The sequence below is a fragment of the Rhinichthys klamathensis genome, unplaced genomic scaffold, assembly GCF_029890125.1.
Source record: "Rhinichthys klamathensis goyatoka isolate OS25496 unplaced genomic scaffold, OSU_Roscu_1.1 h1tg000022l_1, whole genome shotgun sequence".
NCBI lineage: Eukaryota > Metazoa > Chordata > Actinopteri > Cypriniformes > Leuciscidae > Rhinichthys > Rhinichthys klamathensis.
In genome coordinates, this window is record NW_026606573.1 from 792,018 (window position 1) to 810,055 (window position 18,038).

General features: G+C 44.4%; 1 protein-coding gene across 6 annotated transcripts in view; it reads left to right on the plus strand.

Annotated features, from left to right (window-relative positions):
* Positions 1 to 18,038, plus strand: part of mtss1lb (MTSS I-BAR domain containing 2b) — an 82,209-nt gene that overhangs the window by 41,589 nt on the left and 22,582 nt on the right. The window lies entirely within an intron of this gene.

Genomic DNA, 18,038 nt, shown 5'->3' on the forward strand with positions numbered 1-18,038 from the left:
CCATTTCGACTTTAAAACAACTGGGGTAATAAATAGTAAACCAAGAAACATTTAACAGACATACAAATTATTATCTTCAATAATTTTGCTTCTCATATTATATTGTCTTGCTTTAAAGGGATAGTTCACTTCAAAATGAAAATTCTGTCATCATATACTCACCCTCAAGTTGTTTCAAACCTGTATGAATTTCTTTCTTCTGCTGAACACAAAGGATGATATTTTGAAGAATGTCAGTAACCAAAGAGTTAACTGGACCCATTGACTTCCATAGTAGGAAAAAAATAATACTATGAAAGCCAATGGGTCCAGTTAACTGTTTGAATCTTGAATCTTTTTTTCCAGACTGATTTTGGCAGTACTGACTAAGGAAATGAATTTGCCTCGGTTATGGGATACAAAACAAATTAATGAGTGACTTTAATATGAAATTTGGATGACATTTTATTAGCATAGTGTGTAAATTTCAGCCCTCTAACCCATACTCTGATCTATGGAATGACCTGCACAGAGGCATCATCAAAGGCATCAAATCTCTACATGATAGTTGTTATATTATCTTCACTGAACCCTCTGGTGCTGTTTGGTCATTTTTATTAGATTTTTTTACTTCATAAGAATAGTACGAAACTTGGTAAAGTTTTTGGGACTTGCTATGTGATCGCGCACGCACACACACACACACACACACACACACACACAAATCTTGGACATGATTCGAAAAGGTAAATGGTCCTGAAAAAAATTTCATCTAGTGGAAACGTTTGGTACTGCTACCAAACAAAATCTTTATTTTTTGAAAACTCATTTTTTGAGATATCAAACTCAAATTTGGAGCACAACTTATTTAGATTTATGGCTTTGATTTTCTAACAGTTTTAGAGTAAAACATATATATTTCATATAAAATTTTAAAATAGAATTTTAATTAATCCTTTTTTATAATAAAATTATAACTTTTTTTTAGTTTCACTTTTTTTTCTCTTCAGCAATAATCTTCTTTAAAATGAGACCAAACTTAAGTATGTGCTCCAATGCATTCAAGATTTACGACAGTTTAAGTTGGATATTTAATTTCTATACTCAAAAAGTGGTTAACAGATTATAAATGCATCATAACTATTTCGTAAATATAATTTAGTACCATACATATAATGTACTTCCCCTAAAAATACCACAAAAAAAAAAAAAAAAACATTAGCGAACTAAAATATAGTACATTATTTTTAACGATGTTAACGACATTTCATTTGTGCCCGCCAAGCAAGCAGCACAGAGAATAAACTTCTTCTACTTTTTTTTTTTTAGTACTAGAATGTTTCTGGGTGTTTTTTTTTTTTTTTTTTTTTTTTTTTTTCTTATATATTTTGTGTAATCAGGGCTCTCGAGATGTCCATGAATGTCTGATGCAAAGGGACACAGACTATCTTGGGAACTAGGCCAGCTTGTGTGGTTTACAACACTACTGGGCTTACTGTAAACATACAAACAAAGAAGCCCCCACTATACTCCATTTGACCCTTGGGACCCAGTTCTTCATAATCTGTAGTTCTTAATGTGGCCTGTATTTGAGTCCTTACTGGTGTATCTACATTAACTCATATTGTGTATACTGTGCTTATGTCTTCCATAATCAAACACTTATAATCTGCAAATCATGATGATCCGATCATTGTCTGTGCTCAGTGTAAATTACTATAAAAAAGCCCCTTTAGTATTTTCTCATATACGAGTTGAATAAAGTATTAGTGTTCATGCAGTTGCATAACAGTGAAACCTTGTGTGTTTGTGTGAGAGCATGTCTGCATTATATGAATGGTGCAGAGAGAAGAAAATTGGCAGGCAAAAATCCTTGAGCAGATTTCATGTCTCCTGTTGCTATGGCAAAGCATGAAGGGCATAAAGCCATAGGAGCAAGGCAAAGGAAACACTTTCGTATGACGTATTTGCATCAAGTGGAAATGATAATAGCACCATTGCCTCATTGAGGTTAACTGATAGTCCATGAAAAATGAGCTTGATGTGATTTATAAGCTCAGTTCTCCCTCACTGAATGATTAAATGGATTTGAGGGTCTAATAATAATACTAATGTAAAATAAAGGTCATTTATTACCCTTCTAAGTACTGGAATTGTTCTGTTCATGTCTTGTTCATGATCATTATGATAAAGCTAGTTTGATGTCCCTGTGTGTAACTATCTGTTGTTTTGATTTAGATACATATTAAAGCACCTGTGTTATTACTAATTATTAGCAGAAAAAAAAAATATTGTATGTCAAAGGTTTGGTCTGGTGTAATGAGAGCAGGAATGTTCTGGAGAGGTGAGGGCTGGTCTGTGTGGGGGGTTAAGGCCCTGCAGTCTGAAGTCTCTCTGACAGTCTTTCATGTTCAGCAGCTCAACAGGGAGTCATGAGGCAACATGTGCCACACATCATCAGCTCTCGTGACGGAGAAAAAAGGGATGTCTGAATTACTTCTAGGAAAGGGGTGGTGTGGGGTTGGGTGAGTAGTGAGAAAATTGACAGGTGGGAGAGAGGGAGAGGAGGGGGTGGAGAACGATGTGAAATAAAATCACCTTTAATAATGCATATTCTAATATTTCCATAGTCCATAGATACTGTGGTACAGTGATGATAATTATTTCATTATATGATTTTTTATACTGTACATTATAATGTTGTGAAGCAAACATTCACTTGTTGTATTTTTTAATGTTTTATTTTTCATTTATGTAAACAAAATAGTATAGAAGTTTATCATACTTTTTGTGTTACTGTGTAGTGTCATGCATTTATCGGTTATTGGTTATAACATGGAAATATTTATCAGTTTATTTTATTTGTATCAGCCAGAATATTAATATTTAAGTTGATTCTAGGGATTTCATTTGGCTCTTTTAACCTGATCTCGTTAGAAAATTTGACTATTTTATGTTTTGGAGAATTGGTGGCAAATTTGAATGAATTTGTATGAAAACCTCATGAAGCATGAAGGTCCACCCTAAACTGAACCCTCAGGAACCAGATCGTACGAAAACTTACAAATAAGATCATATGAATTCATACAAATTCACTAAGATGTAAAAGTACTTGCAAATTGCCATGAGAGAGTGTTGGCTCTTTTGTTAATAAAAAATGTAATTTTATTTTTTATTTTTATGTAATTATATTTAGTGGACATGCCAAAATTGACCAAACTTTCAAAACATCAAATAATTTGAACATAGTTTAAAAGAAGGCTTCTATAGCAATAGATAATTCCTGGAGAGCAGCACTCCCTGTCATGGCAGCATCTGTCCCGTCATTCTGCACAGACTAAATGATTTTTGGACCACTCTCTGGCCTGTCTGTCCTGAGACCTGCACTGCTACATGTCTCACCCACCATCTGTTGCCCTGGAAAAAGCAGAGATACTGGACAGTAGAAGCTCCCCAACTGCCCATAAAGAGAGTAAAAACAATCATCACAATACTTGAATATTAGCAGAGCCATTACATGTTTCTGTTTGCATTCATTTACTGTATATGGCTAAGTACATCTGCTGTTTTTATTGCCTCCTCTATGTTACTGGTGCTCAACTACTTTTGATGACCTAGATTTCAAACCAGTGCTGTACCAATATCGTTTATTGTACAAATAAAAAAAATGACACGTAAAAAATATTATCATGAGTGAAATAGGCTGAATGTTTTTATGTGAATGTTTTATAAGGGCACAGCCTGTTTGTGTTGATCTAATTTTGCTCATCTAGAGCTACCAAGTTGTTAATATTTTGCGAATATTTCGTTTTTTAGCTATATATAGTATATATATATATATATATATATATATATATATATGAAGAGTTCAGATGCAAAAGCCTCTAAGTGCCATCTGAAATTTTCTTATAGAATGATCATTTTTATCAAGCTTGTTTATTTAAGTTCAATAATTTCACTTAAATGACAATTAATAGGTAATTTTCATAGCTATTTAAGTGAAATTACTGAACTTAAATGTACGAGCTTGATAAAAATGATCATTCTAGAAGAAAATTTCAGATGGCACTTAGAGGCTTTTGCATCTGAACTCTTCATATGTACATTCATCACTGTTCTGTGTTCATCTTTATGCTAGTTTTTTTCTTTATGGGTTGAGAGATGGCAAGTCAAGATTAACGATGATAGCGTTGAGTAAATGCACCTGTACATCAGCTATTTCTGAAAACGAATCGGTTACCTAACGTAACCTCGGTTCTCTCTAGAAGAGGGAACGAGTATTGCGTAAGCTAGCTTACGCTGCGGGAAAGATTCATCTTTGCTGAGAGTTTGAAGCCAAAAAATTATTTCATAATTTGTATCCATTGACAACGCAGTTCCTCTGCGGCAGACCTAGAGCAGGCTAGCTAGCAGCTCATTGGTTCGCTCAGAGAGAACTGCTTAAGCCTATGGGAGAGCGGGGCTGAACCCGCTGCCAATGAGAAGCGCCCGCGCGCTCATTGCATCATGGCCCGCCAGAATGGGCGTGGCTATGGTGTATATAACAGTCTCTCCCAGGCTTATATGTTGATTTATTTCAGCGTGAAGCGAAACGCTAGTAGCGCAAGCACGGCCGGGAACGCAATACTCGTTCCCTCTTCTAGAGAGAACCGAGGTTACGTTAGGTAACCGATTCGTTCTCTTACGAGAGGTTCTCTCGTATTGCGTAAGCTAGCTTACGCTGCGGGAACACCTGGTCAACGCCTGGCGCGCTATGAATCCACTCATGAATCCCAGGGTGATACCGGGGGATTTTTAACGTGGAGTGAATGTAATATGAGGCCGGCAGAGCGGGCACATACATAAGCATCTAAGGAGAGCACAAGGGGCGAACCGGTTGTGTGAGGGACTCCCAGTAATGCAGCTTCTTAGGGAGCTGATCGTTAGACAGCTAGTAATTTTGCCTGCAAGGCGGGAACTTCCAAGTTGTAAAATCTGACAAAAGTGGACGGGGAGGCCCATCCCGCGGCCACACAAATGTCATGAATGGAAATTCCACAGGACCATGCCCACGATGAGGCCATGCCTCTAGTGGAGTGCGCCCTGATGCCCAGAGGGCAGGGCAGGCATTTAGATGCGTAAGCAGAGGCGATAGCGTCCACTATCCATCTAGACAGTGTCTGTTTAGAGGCGGCCAGACCTTTGGTGCGCCCCCCAAACGACACGAAAAGCTGCTCAGCGCGTCTGAACGCGGCAGCGCGCGTAGTGTACAATCTCAGAGCCCGCACCGGGCAGAGGAGATTGGTGTCGCGCTCACTATCGGATGAAGGCAGAGCCGATAGGGAAATAATCTGAGCCCTGAACGGGGTACCAATCGCCTTCGGGACATAGCCATGCCTAGGTTTGAGAATGACAACAGAATCATTCGGTCCAAACTCAAGACACGCGGCGCTGGATGAGAGCGCGTGAAGATCCCCCACGCGTTTTACTGAGGACAGAGCCGTCAGAAAAACGGTTTTGAGCGAGAGGTATTTTAGGTCCACAGACTCGAGCGGTTCGAACGGGGGTGCTTTCATAGCTTCGAGAATTATAGAAAGATCCCAGATAGGAACCGAAGGGGGGCGCGGAGGGTTCCTCCTCTTAGCTCCCCTGAGGAAGCGGATGACTAACTCGTCTTTGCCCAGGGACTGAGCGCGTCGGGGTTCAGAGAATGCCGCGACGGCTGCCACGTAAACCTTTAGAGTGGAGGGGGACCTGCCCTTGTCCAGCATCTCTTGAAGGAAAACAAGCAAAGACGGCACCTCGCATGACCGTGGGTCCAGATGTTTGTCGGTGCACCATTTTGAGAACACAGACCATTTAGACGCATAGAGCCTTCTCGTGGAAGGTGCTCTAGCCTGTATGATAGTGTTTCTTACTCCCTCTGGCAAATCGACGAATAGTCGTTGATCACCCATGCATGTAGCGCCCAGCGCCGTGGATGGGGGTGCCAGATCGTGCCGCGAGCTTGAGAGAGGAGATCTGCTCTGACTGGGATGGGCCACGGGGCTGTCTGTGACAGCTGAGTGAGCTCCGGAACCCAATTCTGACTCTCCCAACGCGGGGCTATGAGGAGTACTGAGTGGCGTGTGTCCCTGATCCTCTGAATTACCTGCGGTAGCAGAGCGATCGGAGGGAATGCATAGAGCGGACGGCGAGGCCATTCCTGGGCTAGTGCGTCCTCGCTCCTTGAAAAAAATATTGGGCAGTGAGCGTTCTCTTCTGACGCGAAGAGGTCCACTTCTGCTCTGCCGAATAGCCGCCACAGTATTTGGACCGTTTGTGTGTTCAGGGACCATTCTCCTGTGGAGATGAGGTTCCTGGACAGTATGTCTGGACCGTCGTTCAGATGGCCCGGCACATGCGTCGCTCTGAGCGAGAGCAGGCGGCTCTGAGACCAAACTAGAATGCGGTGTGTCAGTAGGAAGAGATTTCTGGATCTGACACCGCCCTGACGGTTGAGATAGGAGACCACAGCCATGTTGTCCGAACGGATCAGGACGTGGTGTCCCCGAATGAGCGGGAGGAAGCGCGAGAGCGTGTTCTCGACCGCAAGCATTTCCAGACAGTTTATGTGTAAGGGGCTTTCCTGTGTCGACCAATGGCCGAAGGCCGGTGAGCCCTCGCAGACTGCACCCCAACCCGTGTTGGATGCATCTGTCGAGATGACTTTTCGGCGGGAAAAGGTCCCCATCGTGACGCCCTGCCGAAACCATTCTGCTACTGTCCATGGCTGCAGCGCCGTGAGACATGTCTGCGTAACCCTGATCAGCTGGCGACCCGTGTTCCACGCGCGGTGGGGTACACGGCTGTTTAACCAAAGCTGAAGCGGGCGCATGTGCAGAAGGCCCAGCTGAAGCACAGCGGAGGCTGAGGCCATGTAACCCAGCATCCTCTGAAAAGTTTTCAGAGGTGTGCGGGTGCCCATCTGAAACGAGGCGGCTAGTCGCTGAACACTGCGCGCGCGCTGTGTGGACAGGCGAGCCGTCATCGTGACCGAGTTCAAATCTATTCCTAGAAAGGAAATTGATTGACTGGGTTGAAGGGAGCTCTTTGTCCAGTTGACAGAGAGGCCCAGCGTTTTCAGATGGTCGAGGAGAACTGCGCGGTGCGACAGAAGCTCCGTCTGTGATTGGGCCAAAATCAGCCAGTCGTCCAGATAATTCAATATGCGCAGCCCCTGGCTCCGCAGGGGGGCGAGCGCCGTATCCATGCACTTCGTGAATGTACGGGGCGCCAGGGATAAGCCGAACGGGAGAACGGCGTATTGATAAACATGACCCTCGAAGGCGAAACGTAAGAATGGCCTGTGACGGGGATTTATCTGGATCTGAAAATAGGCGTCTTTCAGGTCTAGAGAGATGAACCAGTCCCCCTGGCGCACCTGCGCGAGGAGTTTCCTGGTAGTGAGCATCTTGAACGGTCTCTTCATGAGCACTTTGTTCAAAAACCTGAGATCTAAAGTCGGTCTGAGGCCGCCGTCTTTCTTGGGAACCAGAAAATAACGGCCGTAAAACCCCGACTCGGTCATAGATGGCGGGACTCTCTCTATGGCGCCCTTTTGCAACAGCGTCGCAATTTCTGAGCGGAGCGTGCCGGCGGCCAGCGGGCTGACAGTAGATTCGAGCCGAGCGCGCGCACGAGGCGGGCGGCGGCGAAACTGTAGCAGATAGCCGTTCTTTATAATGCTTAGCACCCACGGGGAAATGCCTGGAATGGCTTCCCACGCTTTGGAGCATGCGGCTAGTGGCCGAATGGCTATATCGCCCTGATTGCTGCATATAGCGGGCTGGACACAGTGTGTGGGCGCGCTTTGAATGTGTGTGGCAACGGGACTTGCACTCAGAGAGGAGTCTATGGGCCGTGAAACAGAGCGAGGAGAGAGGGGACACGCGCATGAGCTCGTGGGCGTGTTTATGTTCTCTGATATTAGAGCGGGCTGTGCCCGTTTCATGTGATGGGGCTCTGAGAGAGACACGGGATATGTTATGCTTGTGTGTCTGGATGAACACATGATTGTGGGCACATTTTCTACACAACTGGCATATTTTCTCTTTTTGAGATTTCTCTGGGTAGCCGTAAAAACGGCTTTTTGTCGCTCGCAAGCGGGCTGGGACACCGGCTTGTTTGTGGCGATAAACACTACAGCAGTCGGCGAAACAACGGGGACTGGCAGAGGGCGAAGCTTTGACGGCGGTCCGGCCGCAGCGGGAGAGCGCCGCCGTTTTCTTAACTTTGCTAGGCAGACTTCTGATGATCAGGCTTCAGCGTGATCTTGGGTCGCGGGCCCCGTGGGGGCGGCGGTCTGCGGCGGCTGTCAGAGCGAGAGCGAGGGCGGCCGCCCTGTCTGCGCTGGGCTGTTTGAGTCTGCGGAGGAGGGCGCTGTGGTGGAGCTCTGGCAGGAGGCTCGCGAGAGCGGCCTGCGGAAGAGCTAGCGCGGCGGGGCAGAAACAAATTCATGGCCTGAGTGGCTTTCTGGACCTCGGAAAAGCGATCGACGATCCCCGTGACAGCAGATCCAAAAAGGCCCGTCGGGGAGAGGGGCGCGTTAAGAAACGCGGCGCGCTCAGAATCTCCCATGTCGGCGAGCGTGAGCCATAAGTGTCTCTCGGATACACAAAGGCTGGCCATGCATCTCCCCAGAGCTTGTGCGGCGGCTTTAGTGGCGCGAAGGGCGAGGTCCGTAGCACTTCTCAGATCCGTGACAGCGGAGGAGGGGTTTCTACCGCTCTCGGCCCACTCACGGAGAATATCGCTCTGTAACACTTGGAGGACAGACATAGAATGCAGCGCTGCGGCGGCCTGACCGGCGGCGGCATAGGCGCGAGCATGAAAGCTGGAGGTCGCTCTGCAAGCTTTCGAAGGAAGCGTGGGGGAAGAGCGCCATCTAGCAGAGGGCGGGCAGAGGTGTGCGGCGACCAAGTCCTCAACGGGCGGCATGGCTAAATAACCTTTTTCGGCGGCTCCGTCCACCGAGTGCAGCGAGGCGGATATATCGGAGCGGTTTCTAGCCGAGAGCGGGGCATTCCAGGACTTCGTCAGCTCTGTGTGAAGTTCAGGCAGGAATGGGGCGGCCCGGTTGCACGCGGGGGTCGAGCGCCGATGAAAAAAGCTGCCGTCCATCCGGTTCGGGGCCTGCTCGGGTGGAGGAGACCACTCGAGACCGAGGCGTTCGACGGCCTGTGAGAGGAGGCGCATTAGTTCCTCTTCTATTCCAGCGCGGATCCCCGCCGACTCTCTCGTGGATCCGAGAGATGACCATTCCTCACTGTCTGACGCGAGCAGTGAACAGGAATCCTTCTCCTCCGCGGCGTCATCGGAAGCGACAGAGCGGCCACTCGGCGGCAACTGTATGTCCGGCTGGGGCGGGGAGGAAGAGCGGGAAGCGGGAAGCGGGAAGCGGCGGCGGCGGCCCGCATGGTTCCGCAGGGGGCTCCGGCGGCCTCTGGGCGCGGCGTTTCTTTTTACGCGGCGAAGAGAGAGGCGGCGCGGGAGCGGATTTTGCCGCCAGAAGTCGTGCCCGCAGGGACGACAACGGCAGGGTCTCACAGAAGTCGCATCCTCCATCCGCGAGGGCGAGTTCTGCGTGCTCGAGTCCCAGGCAGAGAGCGCAAATGACGTGGCGGTCTCCGTCCTCGAGAGGAGCGCGGCAAGAGCCGCAGGAAAAATGAGACATCTTTAAAAAGACGCTCGGCTCTTTTAGATATAGAGAAAAAGGATACAGTCGTCGGATGGCGCTAGCTTGCACGGCGGCTGAAGGTGGCGAAGACGGCCGGCTTCTTCAGGGTCCGGGAGCTCGCTAGAGTGATGCCTTCTCGACGGCGACGGCTTTTCTCAGGACAGCAGAAGCGTGTAGCTCGCTGAAGATGAAATGAATCAACATATAAGCCTGGGAGAGACTGTTATATACACCATAGCCACGCCCATTCTGGCGGGCCATGATGCAATGAGCGCGCGGGCGCTTCTCATTGGCAGCGGGTTCAGCCCCGCTCTCCCATAGGCTTAAGCAGTTCTCTCTGAGCGAACCAATGAGCTGCTAGCTAGCCTGCTCTAGGTCTGCCGCAGAGGAACTGCGTTGTCAATGGATACAAATTATGAAATAATTTTTTGGCTTCAAACTCTCAGCAAAGATGAATCTTTCCCGCAGCGTAAGCTAGCTTACGCAATACGAGAGAACCTCTCGTAAGAGAACCCAACTCAACATTATAGACCTGCCACTGTCTCTCTCTCTCTCTCTCTCTCTCTCTCTCTCTCTCTCTCTCTCTCTCTCTCTCTCTCTCTCTCTCTCTCTCTCTCTCTCTCTCTCTCTCTCTCTTCTCTCTCTCTCTCTCTCTCTCTCTCTCTCTCTCTCTCTCGTAAGTGCTCTGCTCTGTATGCCTTTCTGCTGGTCGTCAGCCAAGTAAATGGCCCTCTTTATCCAGTTACTCTATTCAATTAAGTTCGGAAGCCACAGAAGGAATTCCCAACAGGCAGATCTCATCCATTTTTGTCTCAGATGTAAAATGATGGAAGATGATCATACAGTACACGCTGACACAGAAACACACACACAGATGTTATCAGGTGTTGGTGAGTGAGCAAATATTCTGGCGTGAATAACTTTTTATGCATATGGAGCGCACAGCCGGAACAGTGATTTAATGGGCAATATGTGTCATACTGTGTCACCAGTATGATGTAGGGATGCATCGGAATTGGTAGCAGCCATAATTTTAGTAAGTCTATAAGTATTTTCCATGTTATGGCCAATAACCAATTAACCAATTAAAATTGTGAACTATTTTGATAAAATAAGTTAAAAAATAATACACTAAACGCTAAAGTCATATTTGTTCATTTTGAGATTTGCTAAAGTTTGTTGAATAGTGTTAAAATATAAGTGTTTTTTTTAAGATAAGGTGAGCTTTAATGAAGGCAAAATTGTGGAAATGAGCTTGCACAAATAACTATACAATACTGGACCATAATACATACCGTTCAAATAGTTGGGGTGGGTAAGGTTTTGTAAGGTTTTTGAAAGAGAAGTCTCTTATTGTAACTTTTCTAGACAAGCAACATGTATGGATAGGAATTCTCTATGAAGACTTTAATGATGAATACATGACTAACAAAATAATTTACATAAGACAATAACAGACAAGGGACTGAACAAAACACAGAGTTTAAATATAAACCAAATGTCTGACAGGTGAAAAAAATCATATGTAACCATAAAAACAAACGAGGAGATAATCAGTAACCAAAACTAAACGGAGCAGAGAAACTGGAACTAAACAAAACACAACAGAATATGTCCAAGTCCATGACAGTAGTCACCCCTTCCTCCCGCGCCATAACCAACTGTGGAGGGAGGTGGGCGAAGAGCTGGTAACGAAAGAGGACCCGGAGGAGTCGGTGGAGACAGACCATGATGGAGCTGATGGGGGGAGGAGCCAGGGTGGAGCTTTGCCTGAAGGGCTTGGTGGAACCCTGGGACTGACACGACAGAGATGGAACCAGGGTGTGTGGAGCATCTTACAGGGCAGAGAGGCTGACGGACCAGGGCGACATACACGGCCCGGAAGCCCAAGGCAGAGCTGCTGGCTTGAGGGGCCGAGGTGGAGACAGGGACTCGGCTGACCGGGACGACGATGAAGCGAGCGAAGATTATAGGGAAACCGGAGGAAGGGAGGAGTCCGGTGGAGCTAAAGGGGTGGAGGATTGAGGCGCAGCCGGAAACCCGGAAGTCCGTGGCGGAAGCTGATCGACGACTGACTGAGGTTGATCCGGAGGGACGAGGGAGCCCGGAGGAGTCCCAGGGCAGAAGGGCCACAGTGGGGAACGCAGAGCCGATGGGCTGACAGGCCGAGGTGGAGACATGGGCCTGGAGGCCCGAGGTGAAGCTGGGGACTCAACCTAACGCCGAGCTGGTGGAGGGGAAGCCAGAGACCCTGTGATGTCAAAGCTGAATTTTCAGCATCATTACTCCAGCCTTCAGTGTCACATGATCCTTCAGAGACCATTCTAAAATCTTTGCTGCTCAAGAAATCTAATTATTATCAGTGTTGAAAACAGTTGTGCTGCTTAATATTTTTGTGAATACATTGATACATAATAATAATAATAAGTTTATTTTATATAGCGCCTTTCTCAAACCCAAGGTCGCTTGGACTTACATGGACTCTTTCAGGACTCTTTGATGAATAGAAAGTTTAAAAGAACAGTATTTTTGTAGCATTATAAATGTCTTTACTGTCACTGTTGATCAGTTAAATTCATCCTTGAATAATAAAAGTATTAGTTTCTTCTTTTAAAAAAAAAAAAATCTTACTGACCCCAAACTTTTGAACACTAGTGAATATCCAATATCAACAGATGCCTATAAATTAAAAATAATATAGTAATAATACTGTATCTGCAAATGACCTTTAATGTGCCCATATTTTATGCAAGCCTTGATTTGTTTTGAGACATTACATTTGTATTTATTTATTCATTGTATTGACAATGTCTTTGTGATTATTATATTGTGAATATTAGACTTGTTATGGCACTGAAAGAGTGATTAGTGAAATACAGTCATTCAATCATGAGGAAGATGATGAATTTATTCACTCTTTTACAACAGTCCACCAGTTTGTTAACGCTTAGTTATTGTTCCACTCATCTTTCCCCAGGATGGTCGTTTTCACATTGTGGTGACTAAATGTCATGAGAAAAATCAATATGTGGGGGCTAGTGTGGCAGTGTGGGTCTTAGCGATGAGGCTAACAGTAAACACAGGCTGCTGTAACAGATGGAGGCGACAGCGCTGTGTGAATACTGCCACTCTGTACAGATTACTGCGGTAACAACAGTACACTGCTTCAGAGCACACGCTGAGCCGGACATTCTCAAGTGGCCATCACATTTCAGTTTGATATTTTCTCGGAAAGGTTTGCGAGAGACACACTCATTGGGAAAACTGAGCATGCGCCGGGAGAACTTGTATTGTTAGCCAGATGTTTGCTGTCTCCCTTTACGCTAAAGTAGCGATGAAAGTAGCATCAGATCTTTTATTCCGTATTTTGACGTACATCCAAGTTATCGAAAAAGAAAAATTTTGAGCGGGGACTTGGTTCTATCCATCGGTTGTTGATAGGATGGAGGCAGATTTGAATCTGAACTTGCAGATGATTGGTGCAGAGTTCAAGCGAACTAAATGATTGGAGAAGTCGGGTATGGATCACCAAGTCTGATGTTTTCACTGGAAGACTGAAATGAATCATTTGCAATATTTCATTTTATATAGCTTCTTTTTGGGGGGGGATGTAGCGGAAGGTAAAAAACAAACAGAAAAACATCTCATGTCGCTGCTGCAAACAGACACAAACACCAAAGAACATCTTATTTCAGAAGCAATTAAAATGTGCAACCTCACTTGCTCCTTCCGTTCTCACGCTTACTCGTTCCCGGTTTTTGTCTTTCGTAATGTTTTCTCACTATCTTAAGGTATGGTGGCACTTTGACATTAGACACTGTATCATCTCACTCTGCTGTGTGTTTGTGGGATGGATTAATGAATGGTTGCTGGGTAGAACAGGAGGCATGAGGCAGGAATGTGTTAATTATGAATGGAGCTTCTCTCGTGGCTTACTGGAGGCTCTCATTGGAGAAACACTGTTTGTATGCATGTGTGCCCTTTGTGTGTGTGTGTGTGTGTGTGTGTGTGTGTGTGTATCGGCACACATGCATGTTTAACTCAATGCGCTCAGAGCAGCCATGCAGAAAATCTGTGTTAGTGAACACCGTACTGCTCTCGTAAAATGGCAATAGATTATTTGGCAATAGATAATAAATAATGGCAATACAAGTCAAAGGCATGTCAAAGCAAGGTCGCTGTGATTTTACCAAGCAAGACGTGTTCCTGGATCAACATCTTTTGTTGATCATGGAACAACATTCCTAACTACAAACATAGTCCTAACCCTATTCCTACCCCTAAACTTAACCCTACCCATAACTTATTCACCTATAATTTCCCTCTGATTTAAAGAAAAAGAATGGTGTAGAACCCCCTAAACCTTGTTTTAAGCCTTAACTTGCAAATCTGTCAAAAGATCTCATCAATGTCTCAAATTATTCTCATATTTGTCAAGACACTAAGTACAAAAGTCTAACATTTCAATATTAACAAATTCTTTAGAAACCAAACAATCTAATTCAGATTCATTTTATATATCTTATACTCTCAATTGTCAACAATTCAAATTTAAGCCTCATTTATGTCTTTATCTCTCCTCAAATTGTAGGAGAAACATCTGAGACAGTGTGGATACTTAAGAACATAAATGAGAACCAAATTAGGCTCTTGAGATATGAGCAATTAAAGTAATAAAATTACTTAAAATTACAGTTGGTGATTTATTGAACATAAATATATGCTGAAATAAATACCAGTAAGATATAAATAGGTCTATATCATTTTCATAAATGGTAAAAAAAAAAATAGATTGCTCTTCAACCCAATGTTTAAGGCATAGTTTTTACCTTTTAAGGGCCATGGTTGATATGTTAGGGTTTGTGCCTGTTTGGCAGGCCTAGATTAACCCTGTAAGGCCTAGATCACTGAACTTCTCTAATCTGGCTGAATCTCATTCCTCTGGTGGTACTGGAGATCTGAGGTCAGCACAGACCAGGATTTAATGGTGGAATGTAGGTTTTCATCACCCTGAGAATAAGCTGAAAATACTCATTTGGAGAGTAGACGGGTAAATCATTCGCCGCAGCCACCCCGATAACAGAGAAAAATATAGGCTACCTTTAATGTTTATTGATATGATGACATGACATTGAGTTAGATTGCCAGTCAAATTTCAACATGTCATCTTCAAAAGTGTCTTCTTTCTTTTTTCATATTGTGTTGTGACAGTCATATGAAATACAGTGTTTTTATATTGTAAATAAAGAATTGTATCCTATTTTGAAGGTCATGGTACAGTTAAATCTAAAGGGTTGTTGTGGTTCCAGGCAACACTTACAGACTTCTCAGTTTAACAATTCAGTTTGACATCTTTAAACACTTCAGGAAAATTATAGCTGTCCAGGCCACCTTCTTTGGAAGAAAGCACATTGCCTCTTATAAACACTGGGGTCAGGATTTTCCAAAGGTTTTTTTTTTTTTTTTTTTTACAACCTGCTACTAAAAATAGCCTAGTTTATACTATGGCTACAGGTTACACACACACTTTGGGGAATTTGATAAATTAAACCACTCTATTTGGACTTCAGTAAGCATACATTACTGGTCCATGTTAATGCAGTAGTATGTTCCTGCACAACCGGAGGCTGCAGTTTCAGGACCCCAGTTCTAGGACCGCAGTTTCAGGACCCCAGTTTCAGGACCTGCAGTTCTAGGATCCAGGTGGTTTAGTTTGTACATAGTATCAAGATCCACCTATTATCTTAAGTCTTGTTAGAAAAAAATATATATATATTAACAAATAAGATTATGGAATAGAAAAGGTCCTGCAGGTGGTGGATTAGAGCAAGTAGCATCAACCTACATGACACAATTTAAAAGATTAATATTACACTTTTACTTAAAGCTCATTTAAACCATTGAGTATTTGTATCATATTCCTGTCGCGGTTTAAAATGGTTTTAAGTCAAAAAAAGATGTTGAAATATGTTATATTTAACATTTTATATGCAGCTAATGGCTGCACCTTGCTTAGCAATACTGTAAACATTATTTTTTCATATGAAAATATCCAAAATCACACACAAACCACATATACTCAAAATCGTGCATTTATTAGCTTCTTGTTTCAGGTGAAGAGATGTGTCTTTAGCTTTATCATGGATGTCAGAATGAGGAAGTGTACACGGCAGATACACAGGAGCGCGTCATGCAGAAGGGCAGGATTTATTGTCACGTTGAACCACGTGAGATGATTGACAGCTGTATAGCGAGCGCTGAGATCATAACTGACGATGACGGGTGCTGTATATTGTATGTATTTGAACACAAATAAACCGGAGAAGACATGAATGACTGCTTTATGACTGATGATTTCTATTCAAAATAACGAACTTTACAGATTAATAATTTTGCTTTCCTGTCATAAATTAAAAAATGTATGTCACTGCAAACCAGTTTTATAAACAGTGGTCAACTATCGAAGCTGGAGTCTTAAATCTTTCTAATGATGCTTAGTTTGTCCAGATCAAATAAGAGTGTGATGATCTTTGCCGCGAAAGGGGTTAAATGAGCGTTTTTGGTGATCCAGTTCGGTAGGTAGAGCTAAAACAGAAAACTAGGGTCCTGAAACTGCAGCCTCCGATTGTGCAGGAATACCCTAATTCAGTCATGGAACTCTAGAGGGCGCAGGCTGATAGGTCTATTAAATACAGTCCACAAGCAATCACATCATTACCGCATGGCACAAGCTGATTGGCCTCTGCTGATCCCTGCAGCCAATGAGACTGCTAGTCCTGCAGCACACTATCAGGTTACTCTGAAACCCTTCACCTCCCTCAGCTCCATCTGCCTAGATCTGCTACGGGATTTATGTATGTCTATTTATGCAGCAGCAGCAGCAGCATATATCTTACATACACTCACCTAAAGGATTATTAGGAACAACATACTAATACTGTGTTTGACCCCCTTTCGCCTTCAGAACTGCCTTAATTCTACGTGGCATTGATTCAACGAGGTGCTGAAAGCATTCTTTAGAAATGTTGGCCCATATTGATAGGATAGCATCTTGCAGTTGATGGAGATTTGTGGGATGCACATCCAGGGCACGAAGCTCCCGTTCCACCACATCCCAAAGATGCTCTATTGGGTTGAGATCTGGTGACTGTGGGGACCATTTTTGTACAGTCAACTCATTGTCATGTTCAAGAAACCAATTTGAAATGATTCGAGCTTTGTGACATGGTGCATTATCCTGCTGGAAGTAGCCATCAGAGGATGGGTACATGGTGGCCATAAAGGGATGGACATGGTCAGAAACAATGCTCAGGTAGGCCGTGGCATTTAAACGATGCCCAATTGGCACTAAGGGGCCTAAAGTGTGCCAAGAAAACATCCCCCACACCATTACACCACCACCACCAGCCTGCACAGTGGTAACAAGGCATGATGGATCCATGTTCTCATTCGGTTTACGCCAAATTCTGACTCTACCATCTGAATGTCTCAACAGAAATCGAGACTCATCAGACCAGGCAACATTTTTCCAGTCTTCAACTGTCCAATTTTGGTGAGCTCTTAAATTGTAGCCTCTTTTTCCTATTTGTAGTGGAGATGAGTGGTACCCGGTGGGGTCTTCTGCTGTTGTAGCCCATCCGCCTCAAGGTTGTGCGTGTTGTGGCTTCACAAATGCTTTGCTGCATACCTCGGTTGTAACGAGTGGTTATTTCAGTCAAAGTTGCTCTTCTATCAGCTTGAATCAGTCGGCCCATTCTCCTCTGACCTCTAGCATCAACAAGGCATTTTCGCCCACAGGACTGCCGCATACTGGATGTTTTTCCCTTTTCACACCATTATTTGTAAACCCTAGAAATGGTTGTGTGTGAAAATCCCAGTAACTGAGCAGATTGTGAAATACTCAAACCAGCCCGTCTGGCACCAACAACCATGCCACGCTCAAAATTGCTTAAATCACCTTTCTTTCCCATTCTGACATTCAGTTTGGAGTTCAGGAGATTGTCTTGACCAGGACCACACCCCTAAATGCATTGAAGCAACTGCCATGTGATTGGTTGATTAGATAATTGCATTAATGAGAAATTGAACAGGTGTTCCTAATAATCCTTTAGGTGAGTGTTTAACAATGGCAGCAGCGTGTCTGTGTGTATCTATTAACTCTAGGGCCCTGTCCACACGGACACGGGTATTTTTATAACCGTGACTTTTTTTACGCGGTTCGGCCGTTCGTCCACACGAAAACGCACTGAAACCGAACATTTTTGAAAACCCCTGCCAGGGTGAGGATTTTCAGAAACGCCGGTTACAGTGTTGTCGTGTAGACAGTGAAACCGGGGTTTTTGCCTTGCGACGTCAGAGTGTG